The sequence below is a fragment of the Theobroma cacao genome, chromosome 8, assembly GCF_000208745.1.
Source record: "Theobroma cacao cultivar B97-61/B2 chromosome 8, Criollo_cocoa_genome_V2, whole genome shotgun sequence".
Classification (NCBI taxonomy): domain Eukaryota; kingdom Viridiplantae; phylum Streptophyta; class Magnoliopsida; order Malvales; family Malvaceae; genus Theobroma; species Theobroma cacao.
In genome coordinates, this window is record NC_030857.1 from 13,518,976 (window position 1) to 13,530,357 (window position 11,382).

Here is an 11,382-nt window from a genome sequence, read left to right on the forward strand (position 1 = left end):
ATCAATTTAACTAAAAATCAAAACCTAAAAATTCCAAAAGTCCTCCCCTAGAATTTCGGCCAGCACATGGTGTCACTCTTTGATCTCTCTCCTCAAGCATGCTAAATGGAAATAAAGGCATAGGAAAGGTAGAAATCAAGCTAAAATCGAAAAATCTTACCGTTAGGTGCGTAAACGGACGAAATTCACGATTTTCCCTTTGAATTTTTCTAGTTTCCCTTTGTTTTCTCCCTTTTCTTCCTTTCCTCTCTATTTCCTATCTTGTTCTCCCTTATGGCCGGCCATCACTTAAAATGGGGTTTAAATGGTTGGCTTTTCCTTTAAAATATTATAATATTATTTTATTTTTTTTTGTTTTATTAATACCTTAAATTCTAGCGATCCATTTATTTCCAAATTTTCACCATATTCTTGTCCCACATATTCATAGCTTAGATAAAATTCTCAGACTTATCCAAAGTCTTGGTGGAGTAATTTTTGAAATTTACACTTTTATCCCCGTAAAAGTCAAAAATTATATTTTTGCCCCAAAATCTGAAAAATTGCCCATAGACATATTTGTCACCCCTTATACTCATACCATTCTCCAATTTGTCAAATGTGATCCAAATTCTCTCAAAATCTCAAAATTTATCCGTGAGTGGAAAAATTACGATTTTGCCCCTAAACATCAAAATTTTCAATTTTTTCCGAATGAACCCTCGAACTCCAAACAATTTTTTTTTTTAGTCATTCCTGGACTATAGAATATTAAATTTCATCCTACGATTTCTATTTGAACTAGTTCGAGGTTAAATCATCTCAAGTGTACCGTTAGGTACAATACCGGGTTTCGTCTATTCTTAGGAACTTTCCTAGCGTAATAACATGCTACTCAGTGCATGTATGTCATGACATGTATTTATAGGGTCGGGTTTTACACAAACACCTTAAAGTGATCATATGAAGGAAGTCTTTTAAACAACAGTTCATATGGTGACTTGTTATGAAGAACTCTGGTTGGTACTTTGTTGATTATGTGTATTGTAGTTAAAACTACATCCCCCCAGAAAATAAGTGGAACATTTGATTAATGTCCGAAGGCCTTTGCCACAGCTAAAATGTGTTGATGTTTTCTTTCTACAACACCATTTTGCTGTGGTGTATCAGTGCAGGATAGTTGATGAACAATGCTAGTTTTGTTGTAAAATTCAATAAGCATAAACTCTTGACCATTATCAGATCTTAAACACTTTATGGAACTGTTAAACTGATTTTGAACAAGTTTACTGAAAACAGGAATAATCGATGAAACTTCTAATGTGTTTTTCATTAAATATATCCATGTAAAACATGTGTGGTCATCGATAATAGTTAAGAAATATCTATGACCATTCCAAGTAGGAACCTCATATGGATCCCATATATCCATATGAATTATTTCAAAAGCAAGTTTTGAGCTTTGAGTGTGAACTAGAAATGGCAGTCTCTTTTGTTTTGCATGGGACAGATTTCACATAACAAATCACTTAAACAATTAATTTCTAGAAAACTTTTGTTCAGCACACTGATTCTTTCCATAGGGGCATGCCCCAACCTAAAGTGCCAAAGATCAAAGTCTTTATATTTTGGTTTAAAGGAATTAACAGAAAATGCAAAAGGATTCTTAACAAAGTTTTCAAAACAAAAATGATACAAGTCTTGTTCAACTTGGCTACCCTTCACCATATAAAGGCCTGATGACATCCTAGCAACCTCAGTCACTCTCCATGAAGGTAGGTCCTGGATAATACAATATGAATTAGTGAAAAGAAGACACGATTTCTTAGATTTGGTCAATTCACTTACTGATATGAGATTGAACTTGAAGTTGGGAACACATGGAACATTTTTGAGAACTAACAAAGGTGTTAACCTAGCTATTCTTATGTGAGAAACAAGGGCTTTACCATTATTTGGTAGAACAACAAAATGATCATTAACTAGTTCAGCTAAGATAAATCCATCTAAAGAGTGACAAATATGATCAGTAGCATCAGAATCCATTATCAAACTATCTTGTTTAATCACAAGGTAACTTATATGTTTAAAACTATATGGCAGATTATTTGAAGTATTGAAACAGAGCTGGTTTGAAACTATACCTGCAAAGGCAGAATTGACAAATGATGGCTTGTTTTATGAACTATTTGATGAAAAAACTTTACCATCATTGCAAATGATTCCATTCTCATTCAAGAGTTCCATTAACTTGTTGATTGTTGCTTAATAATGGACATTTGGGACACATAACTTGTATTTGCAACATCATCCCCCTGATCTGATTGTATACTTGTGAATTGATCACTAGTAACATTGTTTGCCACTACTTTTCCTTTCTTGTAATTTGCCTTGGTCTTTGTAAACTTAAAATCCTCTGGAAACCCCACCAACCTATAGCATTTCTCTTTAATGTGCCCTTTTTTACCGTAGTGTGAACACAGAAGGTCTTTCCTAGACTTCTTCCTTGTATCACTAGCAGTTAACATGGCTGAAGATTCTAGCACAGGCTATGTCTGAAGCATTAAGTTCCTCTAGGTTTTTTCTCTCAAAACAAGACTATATACCCTGTCCAAGCTTGGTATAGGATCCATAAGGATAATCTGAGACCTCACGGCAGAAAAAAGTTATTTAAACCATTAAGGAATCTAAATGCCATATCTTTCTGGTATTGATCATTATATTTCTTGAAACAGTTCACATTGCATCTACCACACTCACAGTAGGGTAGAGGTCTAAAACTTCTTAATTCCTCCCAAACTCCCTTAAGTTCTATAAAGTAGGTATCAACAGATCTAGAACCCTGTGTTATGTTACCTAAGGTATATTGTAGATTGCATACCCTGGTATCATCCGGTTAAGTAAAGTTTTGCTTAAGGATATTCTATATCTCCATAGCTAATTCCATGTAGAAAACTGTCGATGCAATAAGTTGTGTGATGGAGTCTATAAGCCATGCTACTAGTAGGTTATTACATCAAGTCCAAGAAGGGAAAATAGGATCTATGGCATTAGGTTTTGGGATGGTTCCATTAATGAATCCTATCTTATTCTTGATTGATAATGCTAACAAGAATGATCGATTCCATGCTACATAAATACTGGTGGTTAGCTTAGGGTTGATCACAATAGATCTTGGATGATCAGTGTGATGTAGGAAGTAAATTGATTCAGAATCTATAATAGGTGATATTGGTGACTTAGAATCTATTGAAGTTTCAGACACCTGAGGTCTCGAATCTGTTGATTCTAACATGATTCATAGCCTTGATTAAGAAGAATAGAAACAATATGAAGAATAATACTGATCCAACTTACTAAGAAATATGATCGATGATAGAGGTTGAAATAGGTGATAAAGATTGTAATAATCGATGAACACTTCAATGATTTCCTCATATCAACCTCTACAGGAGCCTTAATGGCTCTGATACCATGATGAACAGTGAAGAGTGGTGCAGAGAATGTTTTGGGGAATAATTCATTCTATTTACCTCAAAAGAAACTGTACAAAAAGGAAGGCCTTTTATATTCTGCCTTTACAAAGAAATAGGAAAAAGATAAGAAATGTAACTAATTACAGTATTAACTAACTAACTACAAATTAAAAAATGCTTAACGGTAACAAACGGTTAGCTTCTCCATATCATCTTTTTAATGAAATCGTGCATTTTGTGCTTTTCACTTTTCCTTCCTAAGAAATTATTGAAACGATGCATTTCAATATTTATTCCCTTTCTTACTTACAAGTACATTTTTCCTTCCATGTATGCAGACATCCCTACTTCACTTACTCCTGCTACTTTGCTATTTGCTAACTATATCTTCAATTAATTCCTATGCTTAACATATTTTGTTCACTATTCTTTTATTTTTTTTGAATATATGAATTACAAATTAGAGGCTGAAAATGCAAAGTTATCATCTCAACTCTCTAAATGTTGTTGCAATAAGGTTTGTTAGTCATTTGAATTTCTTTCTTTCTTTCTTTTTATTTTATTATTATTTTTAATTTTGTGGTTTTTTTTGGCATTGTTTGTGTTGAAGAATTAGCAAAAGAAATGGCATATTTGTAGCATTTGTCATTTATTTATTTAGGCTTTGTTTGGTAGTTACTTTTGTTACTTTTTTTTAATTAGTAACATGAGTAAATTGGGTATATTGAAATAGTAATTCACAACATACTTGTGACATTAAAAGGTGAATTCAATTAATTTTGTTGTTCAGGAAAGTTAATTTTTTAAAAAATATTACTTGCTTTTTTTAACTAAGTACTTTTTTTTTTTGCTTTTCGAAATCAAGAAACAAGTAATAAAAGCAAAGGTAAGAACTAAGATGGAGTCTTAATTTACAATTAAGTAATTTACAATTAAGTAGCCTTTGATGTGCTTGTAAAACTTCCTAGGCCTTGGGACTGTGGCATGAGTTACAAGTCTTATTTGGTTTTTGATTTCCATTTCCCTTGTTGGGTGCATTTCATATTTTACAGTTGATCAAAAGAGGGGCAAAGGGCTTAATTTTTATAATACTCATAGTCGATTACCTATGAGACTAAAGTATCAGTATGATGCAAACAGAGAAGATGCTTAATGGTTCTGATGTAAAATGTTTCAATTCGGGTGTGGCAAGTTAAAGAAAAAAAGACAGAGATGATAAGACTAGGAAAATAAAGCATTAGAAAGAATTCCAAGTTTCTTTCCTAGTCTTTGTCTATTGATTGATCTTAAATATCATTTGATTTTGTTGACACTGGGGTAAAATTCTCTATGGATTGCTCATTGTGATATGAGTAAATACAATATCTTTGTATTTAAAGTTTCTACTTTTATCTCAAATTTTGCTACTTTCATGTAACAGAATATTGCTAAATTTGTATAAAATCTCAAAAAGAAAAATTGTGGGCTTTTAATAATAAACTTTCTTCGTGGTCCAATAAGTGTTCGTTATCATACATATCTGTGTTCTTGGTGACTGTAAGATTTAATTTTAGATTCTTGATAAAAGCAAAACCACCTAACTAGTTTATTAGTGAAGTTAGTCGGCAACTTTGACCCTTTCTTTAATTGCCTAATGTATACACTCCATATGTGGCACTGTTGTAGTTGTTAAATTCAGTGTGCTGATAAATGAAATATGATATAGTAGAAAAGGATGGAGTCTATATGTAAATTTCTGCCAATCATTTGATGCATTGTTAATGAAAGATATGAAAGAAAATGAAGAGGGCTTTACTAAATAAAAAAACCAAAGTTCACACAAAATAAATAATTCCCTTTGCACCATGTAGCCTCTAGATGGATGATGAGGCACGATTTCCCTTTTTTACTAGTAGCATCTGGTGATTTTTATGATTTTTGGTACTAATTTTAATGCAATTTAGCTATTTGAACTAATCTTGTTAGTTTCTCCTTCTTCATTGCATTCTTTTGTAACTATCGGTGTTGTATTCTACTTGTTTCATGTTTCATTTATTGTTTCTAAAATTAAATGGCAATTGGAAGTTTGGAATATGCATTGGATGAAACAAAACAAAATTTGCATATGTGAGATCTTATATTCACAGATTTATATGTGATTATTACAAGAATGTGCCATAGTTCATATACTTTTGCTCACCAATGATCATCATTGGTTATTGAGATATGAGATTGGAGATATGTTGCATTAGCATATTGTATTTCATGAAAATGCTACGTAGTCTAGTAGAGAGCACTAGTTACTCACCTTCTGCTTAGTTGCATTATGAACTCATGGAAAGAGAGAGTGAAAGTCAGTAATATTGGCCATTATAAATCTAAAGTGTATTATGACATGATCTTAGTAAAACAGTTTTGTTGATCATGCAATTGTAATTTGCTTACCCTTGTGTATTCTCTCAAGAAGTATGACATTGTCAACAGACATATTCTTATGTATCAAATTTCACAATCTATCTTTCTAAATAGGTTATAATTTGGAAATCATGACTCACCATTCCAAGAGATATGTTGCTTTAAAAGACATGTATTTTGGCAAGAAGTATGCAATGTAACCATAATCCTTTGTGATATCTATGTTGCTTGGCATCAATAGCATAAATTCCTCTTCTGTTACTAAGTTCTCTGATGCCTTAACAAGTCAAACGAGAAGGAAAGGAGAACAGAAAATAGCAACTGAATATTCATGCTAGAAGACCTAGTTTTAATAGTGTCTCAATTCAATTTCATGTAACTTGGTTCGACCTTCATTCCAGCCAGATAGGGTCAGCTACATCAATGATTTTCTGCTTTTCCCTCTAGCTAGGGTATAGGTTCCCTTTAGTGTGTATTTTTGTTAGTAAATACTGCCACTTTTGTCTATCACATGCTGGCATTTTGAAAAGATTAAGACGTTGAGTATTGGACTGAGTGTCTTCTGGTATCCAACATGGCATTTAGTTTTATTACTTAGTTTATAATGTAAGATGCTTATTTACTACCAACCAAAGATAATTTAAGATGATTTAAGATGATCACAAGATTAAGCCCTACTGCTGCATTGTTTTGGTAGCTAAGTGAGACTTATTCATCGCTTCAGTAGGGTCTATCTTTTCTTTTCCTTAAAAGTCTGGTCCATTGCTAACACTATGCATTTATTTTCTTCATTTCCCATTTTATTATTTGATTGTAAAATCCATGATACTTGGTTTTTTAAAAAGAAATTAAAATTTATAAATTGTAATGACAGTAGAAGGCAAGGAAAGCCTTACGATTTCATGTGCTATATGGTAGGTTTTATGATTTTGCTTTAGAAGCACGAATGGATCCTACGATGAGGTATGGTGCTTAAATATCTCTTAGAAATGAACTGTTGGGGAATGACAAGTGCAAGACCTATTTAAATCTTTAAACAATTTCTTTTTGAGAAAAGTAGGAATTAACTTAGTATATACTCGAACTAGTATCAGATATGAACTTATACAATTATTTTTGTTGGATGATTCAGTTAGTTTCATTCTTGAATATTTGTATAATTCTAGTGCCTTTGCAGTCTGAAATTTTCAAAGCTTTTGGGACAACAAGGCTTTCAGTTGGTGACAAAAAGGAATCACTCTACTCAAGATGTGGCAGAATAGATAAGGGAGTCTCCGCTGTTGTCCAAGTAAGTTGATCACTAGAAGAACCTCTTTTAAAATAATCCCTTGATAGTTTTTGACCATTTGCAAATTGGAGAAATCTGCAAGCATCTGGGTAGCTGTAACAAATAGTTTTGATATTTGGCAAGACATGTCCCTCTTTTCTTAATATGTGAATTTGTGTTTCTATAAAACCTATAAATTAACAAGATGTCTTTGGTGTTGAGATTAAATGGATGTTTTATGCAATATACTGTTTCATTTGAGTTTAGTTTATATTGAGTTGCATAGAACTGAAATAGACTTTTCCTTTTATATGTTTTCTTGAAGCTTTCTGAAATATGAAAGTCATTTCTACAAGAAAAACAAATTTCTAACTTATAGAATTTTAGAACCACATTTAAATATTTAGAAACTTTTAGTTCGTTGTTTTTATGAAATATTATGATCTTACATGTTTTGACAAAGAAGTTTGCTTGAATAATCCCTTTTAAACTTATTGTCAATTTTGGTACTATTGCTTGAGAATGTGTAAATGTCATAATGAAGCATTTGCCAAGCAGTTGTGAGCCTTTTTGATCAGATGTAAAATGCCAATGTGCAAGGCCTACCTTGATCGAAGTATGTGCTGACTTGCTGAAAAGAAATTTACCCATATGTAGTTTCATTATTTGATATTTATAACTTTTCCAATTTCCCTTGATTAAACCTGGTTTTTTGGCAATATGTTATTGTAATAATTCTATGCATTTTTTTGTTTTGCTTCTGGATACTTGTAGCCTGAAGGTATTGTGTAATTGCCCTGTTTATTTTGCTAAATCACCATACTTATAGCATTGGTTCTTTACCAGAGTGAATTGACATTGATTTTTTTTTTAAAGATAACTAGTGCTTTTCTATTACATGGTGCACTTCTCTCCAATGATAGGACATATGATGATAAAAAAATAGTAATGATATAAGAAGAACAAGCACCCTATTCTCTGAGGCAAAATAATAGACCAAACAAGGTAGTAGCACCTTTGATATGTAACATTTGCATCTTCTACTCTTTTGAGCAAATAGTCAAGCATTGTGATCCTCGAAGCATTTTTGTCACCGTACGAAATCCCATTATCAATTTTAACATGATGTGCCTAGCTTACTTTGAATTATATATGTGCCCTATTCTTCGACAAATTGGAGAAAAATTAGAATAATTTGCTCATTATTTCCCTATTTAATGTTTACACTTGCATCTGGTTTTTGCTACTCTATACCTATGTAATCTAACTATAATTTGAACCATGGTTTACCCATATATTTGAATGTTAAGAAAATGGAAAATGTTTGATGCAGGTGATTGCATTATATTTATGGTCAAACCTCATAGAAGCTGATATGAATAACAAAACTTCAAGAAAATTAATTTCAGAGACACGAACTAGCCAGCCAGTTATTCTGTCCTGATGACTCTAACTTAGAGCAAAAGCTTCATCTTTAGATATCATCTGATGCTAGTGATTCATAGCTTTTTCTTGTTACAAATCTCAACATTTTATCATTTTCTAAGTCTTATTGCAATTGAACATGAAAGGACTTAAGTTTTAACTAATAAAGGCTTAGTTAATATATTTGGTGCATCCATGGAGAAAGAAGATGAAAACCAAAAGGAAAAAGGTAATTAGGTAATATTTGGTCTTTTCTATTTTTTTATGACTATTAATATTTTTTTAAGAAAAAAGAGTTTTTCATGTATCAATTTTTTTTAAGAAAAAGAGTTTTTCTTATATTAAAATTCTATTATTACAAAAAGAATTTTTCTTCTATTAAAATATTTTTCGTGATTAAAAAAAAAGAGGGCTAGGGTGTGCTGCTGGGTAGCGCACATCTGTGTGACACCAGGTAGCAGCAGCAACACGTGCTGCTTGCCTACAGCAGCCCGCATGGGCTGCTGCAAGCATGCAGCCCACCCTTGGGTTGTTAGGCAACAGTCCATTGGGGTAGGCTCCATTCCAATTTTTTAATAAATAATTTGTTTTAAATATATATATATTCTTAAAAAGTTTTAATTTTTTTTATTTTTGAAAAATTAATTTATTTTAGCCTTGGATTGAAAATTATGTTATTTTGGTATTAATTAATGAGATTAATTAATTGGACAAATTAAATTATTTTCTTAAATTGGGTGAAAATTAAAATTAAAATTAAGGATTCTAAATCGTCATAAAATTCAAAAAAGTGCCAAATGGATGTGATTCAAGTAAGCAGAGGAAGCAAGCAAAATTGAAGAAAATTTACTTGGTTGTTACACTCAACATGAATCACATGAATTTACTTGTAATTCTCTTCAATCTTGAATTTACTCATTGATTGCTTTCACCTTAGCAAACCTAGTTTTTGTACTAAACATCTCATGTAGGTGCAACATTATGTCAACAACAATACCCAGAAGTGGCATGATGCAAGCGAGCTGGTTAAATGCTATATACTAGCCTCTATGAACAGTTTATTGCAAAAGCAGCACAAAGGCATAATGTTGTTGACATAATGTTGCACCTACATGAGATATTTAGTACAAAAGCTAGGTTTGTTAAGGTGAAAGCAATCAATGCTTTTAAGGACCTTAAGCAGAAACCTGGTGTCAAAGCCCAAATCCTAGATTATGACTGGTGCATGTACCCAATAGTCATAGCCCATCAGACCCAAGAAAGCCTTTCTGTGAAAACTTATTCATTAAACCACTTGTCTCTCATTTACCTTTAAAGTTCTCGATTCGTAATTTTTAAAAATAATTCCTTCTCATGAGTTAAATCATGACAACCGAGCATATAGTATTCACAAAATAATATTATCACTTGCCAACGTGCGGCAGCACTATTATTCAAACCAAACACATAGTGTTTACAATAGCTTTCATGAATTACACTTAAACAATCATACACACATACAAAAGACATTGACTATTAGCGAAGTGACTCTAGTGGGGTTACTATCATTGAGAGTTGTAGTGAACCTACCGAAAGATGAATAGGAGGGAGCGCCTCGACCTAGGATCCAACTACCTTCGATCCTAAAAAGTAAAGCATGAAGTTGAAAAAAATGAGTATAAACCTAGTGAGTGAACATAGGAAGGGAACAAGCAAATGATACGGAGAGCTTTTCAAAAACATGATGCACTTGTTTAAAAATAATGCAATTTTGTATATCGTGAACAAAACTCGATGCTGTGCTGTTTTTCAACTCATTTTAAAACATTTAGGAAGTTCAAGCAAGACAAGCATAGCAGAGCAAATCTCGCTACAGCGGAAAGGTATTCTATAGCATATAGTACAATCACATGTTTTATTTTCATAACTTGTCTGTAGCATATATATATATATATTCATGTACACCACCGCCGCCTTACTCAGCTTTTGTGCACTCCTTACACGCACATTTCAATATCATCATGTGCACTCCCTACACGCACATTTCAATATCATCACACGTATTCTTGCCCACATCATTATCATCATGTGCACTCCTACACCGCACACCACCGGCACCGTCACGTGCACTCCCACACATCAAGTGCACGGCTATAGCTATTATACAACATTATCACTCAAAGCATAACACACATATCCTCATAATATAGGAACACATGATTTCATTATATCACATATTTTACCACATAAAAACATTTCATTAAGGGCTTGTTCCCATGCATGTCTAAAGAAAAGTCCGATAAAATGTTTTAGGTGATTCAATTAAACACGTATGCATTTATCCCAAAACATTTTAATGCAAGTTCACTCACCTTATGATTGCGGGATACTACGTTGTTATTAGTTTTGAGGCGTATCTAGCTATTTCTACTTGTCGGTCGTTCGTTATTTCCTTCAGCACGCCACCACAGTACACTGTCTTTACTTTTGCACTTCCTAACAACAGTCCAAATTCAATATCTTTAGTGTACATCATTTCTACTTCTCTTTTTCATTCAATCGTGGATCCTTATTCAACTAACTTACATATTGACACATTTTTTCCAAAGTTGCCTTTATCCTTTGCTTGCGTAATTCTTTAAATTATAATTACCAGTAACTCATTTATGACTCTAGCACATATATTAATCTTTTCTAAGGACATTTATCAAGGTCAACCATCATTTCCACACCAATAACCTAGCATATGACATCAATTATAAATTTACTTCCATCAAACATTTTCTAAGTCTACATGTACTACCATTCTCATTTACATGTTGCCACCAAGCATAACATCAATATTCATTCATGCGCACTAAC